General features: G+C 47.2%; 1 protein-coding gene across 2 annotated transcripts in view; it reads left to right on the top strand.

Annotated features, from left to right (window-relative positions):
* Rab11fip5 (RAB11 family interacting protein 5) overlaps positions 1 to 19,213 on the top strand; it is a 41,169-nt gene that overhangs the window by 6,525 nt on the left and 15,431 nt on the right. The window lies entirely within an intron of this gene.

Below are 19,213 nucleotides of genomic sequence, written 5' to 3'. Positions count from 1 at the left end.
AGGGGTGGCCTCAGGGGAGGCCTTTCTGGAGTATTGAAAAAGGCCAAGTGTGGGCCTCTAGTGTGGCAGGATGACATAGCACAGAGGTGTCCCCTGCTGTGGAGGGGGCCTCAGCGAGGAGCTGAGTTTGGGGGTCTAGACAGGGAACGGGATGCACAGAGCAGACAGGTCCCCAGAGTTCTCTGGGTGAAGGCAGGCCTCTTTGAGGAGAGGAGAAGACCATTGGATCGCCACCAGCGAGCCCATCTGCTGCCCCAGCTTTTGGAATCCCTACCCCTAGAGCATGGTGCACTGTTCTGGTGAATGATTGTTTGCCTTGTTGGTCTGGGTATCATTATCTAGCCTTTCTAGATTCTGGTATTGACCTGAGGTCAGTACCTTGCTCCAAGCAAGGCCTTGAGGTGTAGATGCTAATGTTTTGGTGGTGCTGGTGTTTGAACTTGGGGACTTGCTGTACCATTTGACTTAGATTCTCAGCCCTCCTTGCTTTTAGATTCTTATACTTTTTGGCCACGGACCCGCCTTAGAAGCTGATCTTCCTAACTAAACTTCCTATGTATCTGGGATTACAGGCTCCTACCACTACTCTCAGCTTTGTTGAGATTGGGGTCTTTATAACTTTTTGCTCAGATAGGCTTTGAACCATGATCTTTTCATCCCTGTCTCCTCAGTAGCTGGGATTAGAGGTATGTATCACCACGCCTGGCCTATAAAGTGTCATTTCTAAAAGGTATACAGCACATGGCTAAGTATGTAAACCCAGACAGTCTGGCCTCAGAGTTTGTGTTCTTGACTATGCCCCACCTCTGTCTTCCCCCAGTTATTCTTTTTTTTGGGTCCGGTTGTGGGGCCTGAACTCTGGGCCTGGGCGCTGTCCCTCAGCTCTTCAGCTCAAGGCTAGCGCTCTACCACTTGAGCCACAGCACCACTTCCGGCTTTTTTTTCTTTTTGCTTATGTGGTGCTGAGGAATCGAACCCAGGGCCTCATGCATGCAAGGCAAGCACTCTACCACTGAGCCACCTTCCCAGCCCTTCCCCCAGTTATTCTGCTGCAATTCTATGTTGCAAAGAGGCTTCCTTTCCTTCCCTGACACCAGTTTGGAGGTTAGCCTTGGGGCTGAGTATGACCTGCTTGTTCAGGGTGAGCTCTGGGTTTATGGGGTAAGCACAGTTGCTCTGCATTCTGCCTGGCTGTGTCTGTCTGAGGGATGGGAATGTTGCCTGCCTACAGGTTCTTCCCAGGGATGGTTGAGGCCTGGGAAACTGGTTCCCAATACTCCCCAGTTGGATCAGCCAATCAATACAAAGATGTCACACACTTGCTTCACCTGACAATGCTGCTAGCCCTCATTTATTCCTCCATAGTAATGCGGCCGTTTACTCCTTGATTTTTGTTTTTGATTTTTGCTTCACTTTCAAGAAGCCATTATGAAGAGGTTGGAGGTATGGCTCAGTTGATAGAGTACCAGCCAATGGGAGAGAGCATCAGGTACCAAGTTGGAGTCCTAGTCTCAGACAGAAAAAGAAAAACAAAATAAAAGCCATTATGGGCAACCACCATAATCACTGTGTCTAGCCCAGTACTAAGGAGATGAGGAAAAGAAAACGGAAAACCCCCTTCTTAGATGAAAATGTGTTTGAGGAAGGATTTACACAGGAAGGATAATGACTCCATAAAGCAGTATATTAACAATCTGAAAAGAGAGAGAGAGAGACAGACAGACAGACAGACAGACAGAGGTGAGGAAAAGGGAAGCTCTCTAGGATTGGGATCAGGGTGGGCTTCCTGCAGGGAGTGGCCTTTAGTGGCAGGTGAGGCCTGATGGGACTGGTGACTTGGAGGCTGATAGACTTCCCTTCTAGAAGGGGAGGTGGTATGGTAGGAGGTGGTAGGCATAAGTAGCAGTGAGGGAAGTACATGTTGACCCTCCTTGAGTCACCCAGCTCCTCTCTTGAGAGGATGCCCATGTTACCAGATCTGTGTAACCTCTCAGTCTCTGTGTCCACAAGCAAACACACAAGGTACTTTCTTCCTTCTCTCTCTGTTTGCTCACATGCGGCATCCTCAATACAGGCCTATGATGGACCACACTTTACCACAGAGACAGGTATCATTTGTCTCCGTCTGTCAAGGGTCTGAACTGAGGCCCTGGAAGAGGGACACTACCATTTAGGTCTGGTACCTGTTTAGGGTGAACACGAGGTTAGGAGCACATGGGAGTGGGGGCTACTGGGGAGGGAGAAGGGCAGTTATGAAGATCCCCTGGGAGAGGCCACCTTCTGGTTCTCTCTGTCCTCCTGGGCAGGATTGGCCATTGCTGTTTTGGTCCTGGCCATCTTGCTCCCACAGGCTGATGACAGCTTGTAAAAGGCACCAAGCCCAGATCTTGATGTGTGGCTGGCCTACTTTTCCTAGAATCACCTCATTTTATTCTTCCCTGAGGGCAGCAGGGTGACCCCCATTTTTACAGACATGGAAACGGAGGTCTCAGGAGGTGGCCTGAGCTGTCCATGGCCACGTGGCTTGTTACCAGCAGATTCCTGACCTCTAAGCCTAGTGCATTCTTCCCTGCATTGTGCTGTGGGCCCTACACCTTACTGTGCTGTCTGTGGGGGTCACATTTGCCTCCTGCTATTCTTCCAGTTTGTTCTTTTGTAGATGAGCATGGGGTCCTTCCAAGGCAAGCTGACAAGGACAGACCTTTGGAGCCTATGACCAAGATAGACAGGTGATGATGGGATGGAGATTAGAGGAATTACTTATGCCCAGGGAGTGGGGGTGGGGCTGGACCTGGCTGGAGTATGAGGTGAGCTGAGCCAGCTGAATCATGACAGCAGGAGTAATGAGTGAGTGAGTGACAGTCTGTAAGGTCTCCAAGGATGGTTAGTGCTAGGCCTTGTGGTCTTTGGACCTGGTAAGAGGCCGTGCCATGCCCTTGTGTCTGGCTTGCAGCTTAACTGTGGAGACTAAGTCAAAGGATGGTCAGGTTGTGGATGTTGGAAAACAGTGTAGGCCTGAGATCCATATACCTCCTGTCTGATGCTGTGTGAGACATTCTTGGGATTGAGAAGAATGGAGGCCTAGAGTTGGAAGCCCAGGGAAAAGAGAAAAAAAGGCTTTCTAGTTGCCTCCCAAACTCTGAGGGTAACAGTTTTACTTGCGATTCTCTTTTTTATAACTTATTTTGCAGAGGCAGGATAACTGTGTGTGAGTGTGAGTATGTGTGTGTGTTACTGGAGTCTGAACTCCAGGCTTGCTTGTTAGGCAAGCACTCTACCACTAGAATCCCCCTCCCCCCCCCCCCCCCCCCGTGGCTTTTAAAGAGCCACTTGAGTCAGACATAGGACTAGAACAAGGTAACCTGTTTTCCAGTCCATTGGAGTTTGCCCACAATGTGCTGAAAAATCCTCCCCCCCAAATCTGGGCCTGTAATCTAGCTACTTAGGAGGCTGAGATCTAAGGATCACAGTTTGAAGACAGCTAGAGCAGAAAAGTTCATGGGACTCTTCAGTTTACCAGCAAAAAGCCAGGAATTGATCTGTGACTCAAGTGATAGAGTACCAGCAATGAGTGCAAAAGCTGAGGGACAGTGTTCAAACCCTGAATTTAAGCCAGCATACATTAAAAAATCATTTTTTCCAACTTCTTTCTGAGATTGAAGCCAATGCTATCTCATTTATTCACTGGGTAGTAGAGGATGGTTTTGTTGTTATTCATTTGCTTTGTTAGGTGGTGGATTTATTGTGGTTTATTTGTTTTGGAAGAGTCTGTGTTGTCCAGTCTGGCCTGGAATTCATGGGCTAGTAGGATCCTTATGTCTCAGCCTCCTGAATAACTAGGATTATAGGCATGTCCTGCCATGTTCATGTATATTTTCTCTATTTGGGATCCCATTGTAGTTAGCTTTTCCAGAAATCACAGTGACAAAATACTTGTGAGAAAACAGCTTCATGGAGGAAGAGGTTTGAGAGACTTCAGTCCAAGGTTGGCTGGCTCCAGTACTTTGGGCCTGTGTGAGGTAGAATATCATGGTGGCAGGGGCCTGTGGCAGAGGAGCATGCTTGCCTCATGACAGCCAGGAAGCAGAGAGAGGGACAGGAAGGGGCCAGGGATGAAATACCCTTGATTGCCTGCAGAGACCTATTTTTTCCAACTAGGCCCCACCTCTTGCCACTTTCCTATAATGCTTTTGAATTTTAAATCAATCAGTGGATTAAGCATTTAATGAAGCCAGAGTCCTCATGATCCAGTCACGATCCAATCCCAGGGGGTCCATAAATCATTTTGAACCTTTCTGGGAACACTTAATGTCTATACCATGACAGGTCCTGCCCTGGATTATGACAACTGAAAGGTGAGTATCTGTCCAAGCCTTGCTGTCAGTAGCAGGAAGAGAGGAATGGTCCAGGGTGGAGTGACTGTCACAGGGGCACAAAAAATGGGCCCCTGAGAGGACCCTTGGTGCTCCTACCTTCCCCACTGCTTCTGTCCTACTTCAGGTTGTTATTATTATTATTATTATTATTATAAGCAGTAGTATTTAGATAGGATCTCACTGAACTAGAACTCTGAATCTCTAGAGTACTTGGAATTTTTTTTGTCCCCGTCCTCCCTTCGTTAATACTAGGATTTGAACTCTGGCTCTACTGCTTGCTAGACAGGTGCTATCTTTATTTTACAGGTACTGGGCTTGAACTCAGGGCCTGGGCACTGTCCTTGAGCTCCTTTTGCTGAAGGCCAGCATTCTACCACTTCAGCCACAGCACCATTTCTGGCTTTGGTATTGGAGAGATAAGAGTCTCACAGACTTTTCTGCCTGGGCTGACTTTGAACTGCGATCCACAGATCTTGGCCTCCTGAGTAGCTAGGATTATAGGCAGCACCCAACTTAGACAGATATTCTTAAAAGCCCTGATTTTGCTTTTTATTTTTAAATTTTTGGTTGTATGTCTGAACTTAGGGCCTCAGACTTGCTCGGCTGGCACAATACTACTTAGCCATGCTACTGGCCCTTGCTCATTATTTTTGAGATATGGTCTCATTACCTGCCTTACATGCACCTGTGTTAGGCTTCCTGGTGGGGATAGCAGGCATATTGCAAAAGGGTCTTGTGGATATTTTTCTACTCAGACTAGTCTTGAACCATGATCCCAACAATCTCAGCCTCCTAAATAGCTAGGATTATAGGCATAAGTCACTGGTACCTACTTAGAAGGATTCTTTTTTTTTTTTTTTTTGGTTGTGGGGCTTGAACTCTGGGCCTGGGCACTGTCCCTCAGCTCTTCAGCTCAAGGTGAATGCTCTACCACTTGAGCCACAGCACCACTTCCAGAATTTATTTATTTTTTAAATAAATCCTCTGGACTATTTGTAACCGCTAAACACCTGCTTTTCTAACAAATCAGATTATTTTAATTAGTTTATGACCAGAAATAGCTGCTAAGGTATATGGAGTTGTTCAGGCAGCTTTGCTTGGGACTACCCTGGGTGTGCTGGCTCTGTGCTGTCCAGTCACTTCTCACTGCCCTGACGATCTTCATTCTTCCTACAATGAAGTATCCATCAGACTCCATCCTTGTGTTGAACCCTGTATGCTTTTCATTGCAGGAGCCAGAACAACATCACAGCTCCTTAGCTTGATGTTGGATTTCTACCTGGAGTGTCTCCCTGATCCCTTGATCCCTTGCTTACCTCTTTCCTACCCACTGTTAAGAGTGGGATGTCATGTGGGCTTCTGCCCAGGTCATTGCCACTCCCTGTCACCTTTCTGTGCACTTTATCTGTATGCTTTTGTGGCACTGATCTCCCTCTTTATTTGACTGTCTTATTTCCCCACCAAGGTGCAAGTTCTACAAGGATATTCTTTTTTTTTTTTTGGGTCCGGTTGTGGGGCCTGAACTCTGGGCCTGGGCGCTGTCCCTCAGCTCTTCAGCTCAAGGCTAGCGCTCTACCACTTGAGCCACAGCACCACTTCTGGCTTTTTTCTTTTTGTTTATGTGGTGCTGAGGAATCGAACCCAGGGCCTCATGCATGGAAGGCAAGCACTCTACCACTGAGCCAACTTCCCAGCCACTACAAGGATATTCTTGTTCCTGGCAAGTACTTGGGAAATACTTGAGGGGAGGCCTGGCTGAGAGGCCTCCTTCCCATGCCTAGGTGGGGTTTCACTGGAGAGAACCCCATACCTTTATGAAGAGATGGTGCTGGTGAGGGTGTGGGGCTGGACTGTCAGGATTCCATAGGGCTGGCCTGTACAAGGTAGAAGAGTTCACAGGTGAGCTCACAATACTGGAGACTCGAGACTTGGGGGACTAGGGAGCAGGACCCAGAGCTGGAGAAGTGATAGGACAAGGGGAGAAGGCCTGTGTCCTGGCCCAGGACTAACACCAACCTCTTGTAGTTCTGAGCCCAGCATTGGCCACTAATGGGATGACCAGCAGAGTGAGTGATTCAGGCTCTCCTAAATGCTCCGATTTTCAGAAGCTGTCTCCAGCAGATTGGTAAAAACATAGTTATAATGCCATTAGCATACAAAACCAGCAGTTCCATGGTAATCACCCCATATCAGTCCACATTCAGATTTCCTGAAATCAGAAATCTCTCTTTGTGGGTGGCTTGTTGAGCCAGGTTCCAAGTAGGCCAGACTGGTGTACCTCTCTCCCCATTTACCTGTCCCCTTCCTCTTTGTTTCCTACCATTACCCCTGAAAGAACTGGATTGTTTGACCTTGAGAATGTTATACACTCTCCCTCTGGAGATAGATTCCTCACTCTGGAGATTGATCCCTCACTCTGGAGATTGATTCCTCACTCTGGAGATAGATCCCTCACTCTGGAGATAGATCCCTCACTCTGGAGATTGATCCTTCACTCTGGAGATTGATTCCTCACTCTGGAGATTGCTTCCTCACTCTGGAGATAGATTCCTCACTCTGGAGATAGATTCCTCACTCTGGAGATAGATTCCTCACTCTGGAGGTTGATTCCTTGTGACTGCCTTCCCCGAAATTCTCAGTCCCACATATTAGATCTCCCTTCTCAGGTGGACTGAGCTATATCACATTAGGGAGGCAGAGATTCAACACTGGGTTCTGGACTGTTCCTATGACCCAGCTATATGGAAATTCCCCATCAATCCTTCTCCCATGGTTTTTGTACCTTTGAATGATTGTACTTGCATCTCCAGTTCTATCTTGTCTTTGAGCAGAAATCCTGGCAGAAGAAAGAGCTGCTACCTGAAGCTGCTGGGTCACTGTATCATAGGATTGGTAGGCTGATGCAACTCATTCAGGGCTGGCAGAAAGGACAAATCTGGGCCATGGTTTTTCAGTTTAGTGATGCCTTTTTTTTTTTTTTGCCAGCCCTGGGGCATGAACTCAGGGCTTGGGTACTGTCCCTGAGCTTTATTTGCTCAAGGCTAGCATTCTACCACTTGAGCCACAGTGCCACTTCCAGCCTCTTCTGATTATGTGGTGCTGAGGAATTGAACCTAAGGCCTCATGCATGCAAGGCAAGCACTGTATCACTAAGCCACTTTTCCCAGCCCTTAGTGATGACTTCTGAATGGAAATCTATCCTGCCTCAATATATTGCCCATGACAGTAGTCCTTGCAGACTGCAGGCCGTTGGAGAGCAAATGATTCCATGTCTACACTATCACTTAAAATGGCTCCTTGCTGACTGGAAGCAGCTGTCTGGAGCAAGCCATGTCATAGGCAGGTGTTTTGTAGGGCATGTTCCCTGATATCTGCTCATTTAGGTGTGTGCCTTCTCTACTCTGTTTATACTCCTGTAGGGAAGCTGGGTGGGAGGGTGAGGCTAGCAAAGGGGAATGGTGTCAGTGTTTTTCCTCTGTGTGCTGTAACTTTAGTTCCCCTGGAGACCCTCACAGCCACTCCTGGGTAGCACGGTTATGTTTACTAAGGGCACCTTGGCTTCCTCTGCCAGGGAGTGGGGTTGGGTCCTCCAGCTGTCAGCTTGCAGGCAGTTCACTAGCTGGGTTCAGATCTTTTTTAGAAGAGGTGGAGCAGTAGCTGCAACAAGGAAAAAAAAAGTTGTGGACTTGAGGCTAGGGCTTGGCTGAGGCCCAGCCTGGGGAGGTAAGTTGGAGTCTGGTGTGGGGGATGTGATCAGAATAGCTCCTGCTCCTGGAGTCACCTTCACTGGTATGCAGGGTGTTTGAGGGTCAGTGGAGCACTGTGGCGTGACTCTGGGAAGTCTGAGGGCCAGCTTTCTGCTGTTCCCTAGGCCCTGTGTGTCGCTGGGCAGGAAGTGGGAACAGAGCTATCTTCTGCTTGGAGACCAGGGCACCTGGCATTCTGCTGAGCTGGCTCCTCTCTGCTCTGTATAAACTGGGCGTTCTCAGTCCGTTGTGTGCCCTGGAGGATGTGGGCATCTGGTGAAGTCCATGGACTACTTAGATTTTGATCTCTAAATAGACAGGGCTACAAAATACACCAAGGAGACTTGTCAACATATTAAAACATTTATGGAAGAAACATGTTTTATCAAAATGCTTAAATAGGGATACAGGTTGACCCATTGTAACAATGAGATGCACAAGACACTATGTTGAAAAATGAACTTTACAATTTAGGCCAGGAGGCTGGGGGTGGGGGTGGGAGTGAGGGCGGAGTGTAGTTGTGGAGGTGGGAGGGAAGGGATGGTAGGGGAAAAACAAAGGAGGTGGTAACAATGCTTAATAGGAAATGTACTCATTACCTTGCTCATGTAACTGTAACGCCTCTGTACAGTATTTTTACAATAAAAAAGTATAAAAAAAGAGTGAACAAAAAAGATTTTCTTCTAGGAATGAAAAAGAAACATTTCATTACAGTATTAAATAATGTGATCTAGTGGTGATTCAGTAACTTAGCAGTTCAGAGGAATGTTAACCATAAGCATTTTGTGACATCTGCAACTGCTATAATTCTGAATGAAAAGATCTGGTTTCTCAGTGACAAACTTACAGGTCTGACTACTATACTGTGACCATTGCAAAAATGCATTATTGGAAGAAATTCTAAATTTCAGAGATTAGGGGAAATAGCTTTTTCAGTGGGCATAGTGGTACATGCCTGTAATTCCAGAATTCAAAGACAGGAGGACCAAGTCATTGGCCAGCCTGTGCTACATACATACTGAGATACTGTCTTGAATGAATGAATCAGGAAATAAATAAATACATAAAAGGCAGAGATGGTAACACACACCTACATGGGAGGTAGAGATTGAGAGGATTGTGGTTGAGGGCAACCTGAGCACAACGTTAAGGGGACTTCATCTCAGCAAATATTCTGGGCATAATGGAGTATGGCTGTTATAGCTATGCAGAAGACCATAGTAGGAGGATCTAAGTCTGAGGCTGGCCTGCGTTAAAAGCTTGAGAGTCCACCTGAAGAATAATTAATGCAAAATAGAGCTGGGGATGCAGCTCAACAGTTAGAGCACCTACTTAGCAAGCATGAGGTTCTAGACACACACACACACACACACACACACACACACACACACGCGCGCACGCGCACGCGCACGCGCACGCACCCACCCCTTGTGTATATGTGTTGCTTTGAATTCCTCCATTAGGCAGAGAAATGGGAGTTTCTGGGCCTGCGACTGAATGTGTGTTGTCCTTGTAAAGGGAAGCAGTGTAGTGTAGTGACCAAGGTCCAGAGCTCTGAGGCCTGAGATAAAATCCTGACTCTCCTACTACTTCTCAAGTAATGACCCACCCAGGAAACTTCTCTGTAACTCAGATGTGGACACATCTGTTCAATATGCTTATTTCCTCAGTCATCTATAGTCAGTGGTGGGTGTGGCATAACTCCAGGCAGCCTCACTCCTCTCTCTCAGTGTCTGCCTCCCATCCCCACCCCTAGGGTTGTTGAGGGAACAAAATCAGATGTAGCTTAGTCCACTGAGTGCACAGTATCTGCACAGCACACATTGAGTGCTGGTGGCTGTAGTTGTGTGGTGGTGATAATGCTAGTGGCCTCTCAGTGCCTGACTCCAGCTGAGTCTGGCATGTCACAGATCCGGTTGTGCGTCTTCTCTCAGAGGAGTTAATTGGCTTCTTAGCTTAGAGCTGGAGCTGCAGTGGAGTTCTGTTTAAAGAAGTGCCATTTTGGAATTCTCTACCCCTCAAGTCTGGTACTCATGTCTCCTGTCCTCTTGAAGCTTCTGCAGGGAGGGTGCTTTGATCTTTGGAGCCTCTGGCTCTCATAGGTGGAAATGGGTCTTTCATGCTAGAAAGAACATGGTGATATAGTCTTGTAATTCTAACACTTAGAAGATTGAGACAGGAGATTTGACAGTTCAAGGCCAACCTGGACTACAAAGCAAGACCCCATCTCAAATAGCTGTTTTTTTCCTGATAGTTTTTTTTTTTTTGTCGGTCGTGGGGCTTGAACTCTGGGCCTGGGCGCTGTCCCTCAGCTCTTCAGCTCAAGGCGAGTGCTCTACCACTTGAGCTACAGTGTCACTTCCGCTTTTCTGGTGGTTTATTGGAGATAGGAGTCTCACAGTCTTTCCTGCCCGGGCTGGCTTTGAACCGAGATCCTCAGATCTCAGCCTCCTGAGTAGCTAGGATTACAGGCGTGAGCCACCCGTGCCCGGCCCTGATAGTTTTTATAGACACAGCAAAAACTGATTACTAAAAGATAGGTTGCTAGATGTCAGTGGCTCATTCCTGTAATTCTGGGCTAAGAGCTGAGGCTGCAGTTTGAAGCCAGCCTGGGCAGGAAAGTCTGTGCAGCTCTTATCTCCCATTAACCACCAAAAAGTTGGAAGTGGAGCTATGGCTCAAGTGGTAGAGTGCTAGCTTTGAGCACAAAAGCTCAGGGACAGAACCCAGGCCCAGTTCAAGCTCCAGGACTGGCAAAAAAAAAATTTTTTTTAAAGCTACATTTCAGTTAGAGATTAGTGGAATAAAGATGTTTCCATTGGGCATGGTGGACATGCCTGTAATCCCATCACTCAAGAAGCAAAGGCAAGAAGATAAGGAAAAGGATGAATGGATGGAGCGAAGGCCAGAGAGCACTTGTGAACTGGGGCAAGCAAGTTCCTGTTAGATTTTTAGATTAATTTGTTGGTTTGCACGATCACTGTTTAAATGTTGGGGATGCAGAGATGAACAAGGAGGAAGATGATAAACAAGCTATGTGCTCATCCATCGTTTTGCTGTGTAGATGTGGATACATGGGCATGTACAATGAAGGAATAGAATAAGGTGAATGGGTGGTTGCAGTTGGGGGACTCAGGGAAGGCTCTGCAGGTTGGATTGAAGAAAGACCTGACCAGAGTGAGTGAGTGAGTGCTGTGAGCCCTGGCTGTATCTCAGAACAGCAGTGCAGTGGCCTTGAGGACTCTTCTTGGGCTCAGGGTAGTCTGAGGGGCAGGAGAACAAGAAATATAGAGATGCAAATGAAGCTGAGGATGGTCATGCATCTCTGATTACTAAGGAGGGTTAGTAAGTCAGGTGTGTCCAGGCCTATAGCTGCAGCTTTCGTGGTCCCCACCACCCCAATTGCTGACAGGATTGTCCTGGTGCTTGCACAGGTGTGTCTGGCCACTGCCATGCCAGGCCTCCCCAGGGGCTGAGCTTGCCCAGTTCTATGTGATATCTATTAGTCCCACTGCATTTGCTGATGAATGTCTCAGGCAAGGTGATGGGGGGGGGGTACGAGACATGGTGACCAAGTCCCAAGTCCACAGCAGGCCTCTGGACTTTGTCAGGCAGACAAGTTTGAGGAGGAGCTTCAGCCAAAAGAGGCCCTTGGAGACCTTTCTCATTCCCTCTTCCAGGAATTCTGGACCTTGTTGCTTAATGGGGCAGGCTGGACTGTTCTTGACGAGGTTTTTTTTTTTTTTGGGTACGGTCGTGGGGCCTGAATTCTGGGCCTGGGCGCTGTCCCTCAGCTCTTCAGCTCAGGTCTAGCGCTCTACCACTTGAGCCACCGCGCCACTTCTGGCATTTTTCTTTTTGCTTATGTGGTGCTGAGGAATCGAACCCAGGGCCTCAGGCATGCAAGGCAAGTGCTCTACCACTGAGTCACCTTCCCAGCCCTTGACAAGGTTTTTGAGTGGCTAAAACAAGACAGAACCCTGGTTCCTTTCTGACCTCTGTCCTTAGATCAAGTCCATTTTTTGTTTTGTTTTGTTTTTGATGGTAGTTTTGGAGCTTGAACTCCTGGGGACTGCCCCTACGCTTTTATGTATTTATTTATTTATTTTGCTGTAGGTTAGCACTCTGTCACTCAAGCCATAACTCCACTTCTGGCTTTTTGGTGGTTAATTGGAGATAAGCATCTCAAAGACTTGCCTATCTAAGCTAGCTTTGAACTATAATTCTCAAATCTCAGACTCTTGAGTAGGATTACAGGTTTTAGCCAACAGTGCTTGGCTTTTTAGAGCTGAATTTAATTTTTTTTTTTGTTTTTTTGGCGGGTGTGGGGCTTCAACTCTGGGCCTGGGTGCTGTCCCTCAGCTCTTCAGCTCAAGGCGAGCCCTCTACCACTTGAGCTACAGCGCCACTTCCAGTGCTTGGCTTTTTAATTATCACCATTATCAGAACCCTGTGCATTGAGCACATGCTGCCTGGCCTTGGAGAGTTGAGGAGTCAAGGTGGGTCCACGCAGGCAGAGCAGTTTGGTTACCATGGGTTGGCAATAACATGCTGTGGGCCTGGTAGGTATTAAGAGGATTGTTGGGTAGTTAGGTAGAATCACTGTCCTTCCTGCTGTCTTGATGAGAGTGTCATTTCAGGAGTCTTAGTTCATTTTAGCACTCTTAATTTATAGGAAGTGCTTGAGACCCACCCACCCTCACCTGTACATTCCTCAGGTTTCCTCTTGGGGAAGGATGGCATATCTAGAGTGAGTTAGCTTTCAAAAAAAGCATGTCCTGCCCGAGCCAGACACACAGTTAGACAGGATTCTTTTAGTTTCCACCTTTGCTCTTGAGGATGAAACCAGATGGAGGGAAATGGGACTCTGACTTGCATAGTGACATGAAGTCATCAAAAGACACTCATACAGTGATTCCCTTCTATCCTCTGTGAACGACCCTCAAATATCTATTAACCTTAGTGTTAAGTAGGTTTTTGGTAGTGTTTTACTAGCCCTAGATAGATTCATAGAGTCTCTGAGAATCCTGAACTGATCATGGCAGGTTGGGGCCCCACTGTAGAGTTCTGTCCTGTGAGCCACCATCAAGGTGTGTATCTTGAGGTCTTACTTGTATCCTGACTGATTCTGGCTGGATGTCAGCACTGGTGGGGGTGATAGGGCAGGTCTTAGATTGGGCCTAAGGGTGCCTAAGGTTATGACGGCGCCTGATGGTAGTCTGGAAGCCTTGGAGACTACCCCACTTTGAGGGAACAGAGACGCTATAGCCAAAGGCCAAGACAGGAGGCTGAAGCTTCTCCTTCAAGCCCCATCTCTCCTGTAGCCAGTCTCAGAGCTCAAGGAGTATTTGGACGTTTGCTAAAAGAGCACACACATTCTCTTGAAGACCAGATATAGTACTCAGAGTTATAGATCAAGAAACAACTACATAGCTGGGGGCTCATGCCTGTAATCCTAGCTACTCAGGAGGCTGAGATCTGAGGATCATGCTTGGAAGCCAGCAAGCAGGACAGTCTGTGAAACTCCATTAAACTATCAAAAAAAAAAAAAAATCCTCCATTAACCTACCAAAAAAAAAAAAGCCAGAGTGGACCTGTGGCTTAAGTGGTGGTATACTAGCTTTGAGAAAGAAAAAAAAAAAAAAAGCTCAGTGACAGAGCCCAAGCCCTGAAGTCAGGCCCCCCAGGACAACACACACACACACACACACACACACACACACACACACGAGAGAGAGAGAGAGAGAGAGAGAGAGAGAGAGAGAGAGAGAGACAGACAGACAGACAGACAGACAGACAAGTCTAGCTAGCTATGATAGAACATGCCTATAATCTTATACTCTGAAGGCTGAGGCAGGAAGAGCTCAGGTTTGAGATCAGACTCTGCCTTAAAATAGATAAATAAATAATTAAAAGGTCTAAGAATGTAGCTTAGTAATAGGGAGTTTGCTGTGTGCAAAGCCTTGGTTCAATCCCATCATCAGAAAGCAAAGCAAAACAAAACTTTGGAACTAGAGTCCTGGAGCTTATGGTTGTAGGGGATGACTAGGGGACTGTGGGAAGTGATGCTTGTGGCCACATTTTCAGGGAGGGAGCATGAGGAGCCTCAGTCTAGGAGGGGAGCTTCCCAGAACCCATTTGCTCTTGGGTCTGCCGGGTGTCCCTACCTGTGTCCACCCCAGTGATGGTTGATGTTTGTGGCTCCATTGCCACAAACCAGGTGCCACAGTGGCTGACAGATCTGTTGGAGGCTGTCTGGTTTCGGTAGGAAGAAGCAGGAGCTTTGCAAGGAAGGAACATGTCCTTGTCCTTGATTCAGGGCTGTTAGCTCGGTGACCATGCTCTCTCAGTCTGAGTGCATCCCCCTTCTTGGGTCAAGGCCTTGGGCTCCTGAAGTGCCTGAGAGGGTCCTGCTCAGTGCTTTGGGGCTGGCAGGCAAGTGGCTGATAGCCTCTGTAGGCAGCTCCTGGCCATTCCCAGCCTCATAGTGCTCTCAAGCACCAAGTTGCCTTAGTAATACTGAGCAAAGGCATTTTTCCTCTGGCCTTCTGTGAGATGCAGGTCTAGAGAGGCAGGGATTCATTCCCTAGGGAAGAGCAGGAGCGGGGAGGTGACCTTTCAGGGGAGAGAGGAAAGCTACCTATTCTATGGCCTGGAAAGCTGAACAGGAAGACAGGAGTTGAGGTTTCCTTTGTCTCTTTTTTCCTAATAGCAGTAATACATATTACAGGAGTAATAATGTGTGCACCTTATAAAAATTCAAACCAGACAAAAATAGCCAATGTCGGAAGCGATAGTTCCCTGCAGCGGCACAGCACAGAGATAACCACCATTACTTCTGCCTGTGGAATGCGGCCAACTGGGGACATGCACCCCTGACACCCCCTCCGCCCTGTCTGTGTTGCTAATTCCAGTATCTCAGGTGGGGCTTAGGTGGATTAGGCAGGAAACAATAAAGTTCCCTTTGCTTCACCTCTCAGGGTCCTGTTCTAAACAGAGCAAAGTCCAGGTTTGGGCAGTGACAAGTGATCTGTAAAGACTTAGGCCGAGTGGCACACATGCCTGTAATTCCAGTTACTTGGGAGGCAGAGACAGGGAAATTTGAAAACTCTATCTCAAAAATAAGCTGGGCTTGGTGCCATGACTGGGTCTCAGTTACTCGGGAAGCAGACAGTACAAGACTCTGTCTGCAAACCTGAAGCAGAGCGCCCAGCCAGGGTGGGCATTGATTAAGGAGATACAGGATACAGACGCAGATGCCGACTGCTTGGTTCTCCCACTCCTGTCCTCACACACTCCCTTCCTTCATCTTGTTTCTCTGCTCACTCTGCTGCCTTGCCTCTCCACCATCCCTCCTGCTGTCTTTCTCTTGGGAGAAAAATCCTGTACTCTAGCTCATTCTGCTCAGACCATCTCTGGCCAAGTTGAGCACCCATGACAGAAAGCTGTTGGAATTGCAACTGAATTAGCCATTTGATGGGAAGGGGGGGAAACAAAAAGAAACGAAAGCTACTGGCAGGAGTGGTGTCCCATACTTACAATGCCAGCACTTGGGAGACAGAGGCTGGAGGATTGTGACTTTTAAGCCAGTCTGAGCTATTGTTTGATGCCCATCAAACCACCACAACAAAACCAAACAACCCACCAACTATCACCAAGCCCTTGCAGTGCTTTTATCTCCTCTGCGGGCCTCTGAGCCTTTCAGCTACCGCCTTGACCTTCTTACCAGGTAGGCTTTCTTTTGCCTTCAAGCTTGTATGGCTGGGCCTACAACTCTTTGTGATGGAAGCTTTCCCCTAGGCACTTGTAGGCCTTACCCTGCTGTTGCTCATGGGGATGGATGCTGCTCTCACTCCTGTGAGGGCCTTCAGGGCTTTCCTTAAAAATTTGTTTTTAGTAGTAGCATTTGAATCCAGGGCCTTGGGTCTTCTAGCCAAAAACTTTAGCCAGGTACCAGTGGTTCATGCCTGTAATTGTAACTACACAAGAGGCTGAGATCTGAGGATCATGATTTGAAGCCAGCCAGGGTGTAAAAGTCCATGAGACTGTTATCTTCAACAACCAGGGGCGGGGGGGGGGGGGGGAAGCCACCAGTGGAGCTGTGACTCAAGTGGTGGAGTGCTAGCCTTGAGCAAAAGAGCTCAGGAGTAGCACCCAGGCCCTGAGTTCAAACCCTAGGACTGGTAACAATAATAAATAAAGTACTCTACACTTGAACCATATTCCAAGCTTTATATCTCTATCTATCTATCTATCTGTCTGTCTGTCTATCTGTCTGTCTGTCTGTCTGTCTGTCTGTCTGTCTATCTATCTATCTATCTAATCTATCTATTTTTTGCTGATCCTGGGGCTTGAACTCAGACCTGAGCACTGTCCCTGAGCTGCTTGCTCAAGGCTTGGACTCTTCTACCACTTGAGCCACAGTGCCACTTCCAGCTTTTTCTGTTTATGTGGTACTGAGGAATCAAACCCAGGGCTTCATACATGCTAGGCAAGCACTCTACCACTAAACCATGTTCCCAATCCCTGCTTTAGATACTTTTGAAAATGGATCTTGCATTGTTGCCCATGTTGGCCTGGACTGTGATCTTCCTGTTTATGCTTCCTACATACCTTGTATAAGAGGTGAGTACTACCACATCCAGCTGTATTGGTTGAGATGGGGTCTTACCAGCTTTTTGGTAGGCCTAGCCTTAAACTGTGATTCTCTCAGTTTCTACCTCCCAAGTGGCTGGGGTAACAGGAGTGAGTCACTGTGTCCAGTCTACATTTTCCTCCTTATGCCTGGTGTGTGGAAACTTCACAGTGGCGTCTGTAACTCTGTTCATTGTGCTGCATACTTGGAAATCTTCTGTTGCTAGCACTCAGGTCCTGAAGGAAATTCTTGTATTACTTTCTTTCCTAGTTTTTTATATTTATGTTTTCTTCTTTTCTTTTCTTTTTTTTTGGTCGGTCGTGGGGCTTGAACTCTGGGCTTGGGCTCTGTCCTTCAGCTCTTCAGCTCAAGGTGAGCGCTCTACCACTTGAGCCACAGCGCCACTTCTGGTTTTCTAGTGGTTTATTGGAGATAACAGTCTCACTGAGTTTCCTGCCCAGGCTGGCTTTGAACCTCGATCCTCAGATCTCAGCCTCCTGAGTAGCTAGGATTACAGGTGTGAGCCACCAGCGCCAGGCTCTTTTCTTTATAATACTATTAGACTCTTTTTAGACCAGTTATAGGTTTACAGAAAAGTGAACAGAAAGTATGAGTCTCCTTATGTCTCTTGGCCCTGCTAGTTTCCTCTGTTATTAACATCCTGCATTAGAGTGCACATTTGTTATAGCTGATGGGTGAACACCAATACATTGTTGTTAACTAGCCTGGGGTTTACGTGGGCCTCAACTCTTTGTATTGTATATTCTTTGCAGTTTTGATAACTGAAAAGATAGACACTACCTTTGTACTATCATACTGCCCTAAACAATGCTCTTCCTCTTCTGTTCTTGGCCCGTTTACTCTTTTCTCTCTCACTTTATTATTTATTTATTTAGTTAGTTTTTGTTTTGGTTGGTTGTGGGGCTTGACCTCTGGGCCTAGGTGCTGTCCTTGAGCTCTTCAGCTCAAGGTAAGTGCTCTACCACTTGAGCCACAGCACCACTTATTGTTTTCTTGTGGTTTGGAGCTAAGAGTCTCATGGACGTTTCTGCCTGGGCTGACTTTGAACTGCGATCCTCAGATCTCAGCCTCCTGAGTAGCTAGGATTACAGGCGTGAGCCACCAGCACCTGGCTTTCTCTGTCACTTTAAATTGCTGGTAACCATAGACATATATTTTCTTGACAGTTTTGTCCTTTTCAGAATGTTATATATTTGAATCATAAAATATGTAACATTTTCAGATTTTTTTTTACTTACATATTTAAAATATTTCATGTCTTTTCATGGCTTGATAGTCACTTTTTATCATTGCATAATATTTCACCATCTATACATTCACCTTTTGAAGGATGTCTTGGTAGCTTCCAAGTCTGGGCAGTTATAGAGTTGCTATATTACCCTTGAAGTTAAAGTTTCACCTATTTACTACTGTAATAAGATGAATACTAAGAAGCACAATTGTTTCTTGTATCAGAAGCTGTCAACCTAGGCAGTAGTATACCCACTTCTCAGTAGAGTGGACTCTGCTTGCCCTGTGCAGGAGCCTGTGTGTTAGGGATCTTGCTTCTTGCTGGGGAGTCTGCAGTGGGAAGAATATGGGCTTCAATGTGATGGGAACCTGTTTCTAAGTCTCCTCTCTCCTCTGTGCTTGTTCTTGGGTGAGTTACTTCCCCTGAACCTAACCCTGTGATCTGTATAACAGGACAGCATCTGCTGTGCTATGTGACATGGGAAACGTGGGGGAGAAGACATGGAGGAAGCAGAGGAGGACCCTTCTGTTGGCTATACCTATGTGGTACTCAGCATGGAGGAGCTCCTCCTCCTTCAAGAGTCTGTCTGTCTGTCTCTGTCGGTCATGGGGCTTGAACCCTGAGCTCTTCAGCTCAAGGTGAGCGCTCTACCACTTGAGCCACAGGACCACTTGTGGTTTTCTGGTGGTTAATTGGAGATAAGAGTCTCATGGATTTTCCTGCCTGGGCTGGCTTTGAGCTGCAATCCTCAGATCTCAGCCTCCTGAGCAGCTAGGATTACAGGCGTGAGCCACCAGTGCCAGGCTTTTCCTGGGTCTCTTGCTTCAAGTCTTAGCCATGTCTCACAGCTGTGTTCCTGGCAGGACTTGGGGTGAGTCATTGTGTGAGTAAGGTGTGTGTGTGTGTGTGTGTGTGTGTGTGTGTGTGTGTGTGTGTGTGTGTGTGTGTGTGTGTGTGTGTGTGTGTGTGTGTGTGTGTGTGTGTGTGTGTGTGTGTGTGTGTGTATGCACACATATACACTAGCATTCTTGAGTTTCTGGCCCTGGGCCTTTGTGTGAGCTGTTCTTTTTTGGTGGCTCAGAAATAGAGCTTCAGCTGAGATTGGCCAGAGTTGATGTGAACAGGGGAAAATGTAGGTAGGTGTGTCTATACCAGGAGCCTGGATATAGGTCTAGTTCCTCCCTGGTTTCTTCTTATCCCTTTG

Source organism: Dipodomys merriami, unplaced genomic scaffold (assembly GCF_024711535.1).
Source record: "Dipodomys merriami isolate MVZ:Mamm:240054 unplaced genomic scaffold, mDipMer1.0.p SCAF_37, whole genome shotgun sequence".
Classification (NCBI taxonomy): domain Eukaryota; kingdom Metazoa; phylum Chordata; class Mammalia; order Rodentia; family Heteromyidae; genus Dipodomys; species Dipodomys merriami.
This window is presented reverse-complemented; position numbering and strand designations above follow the sequence as displayed.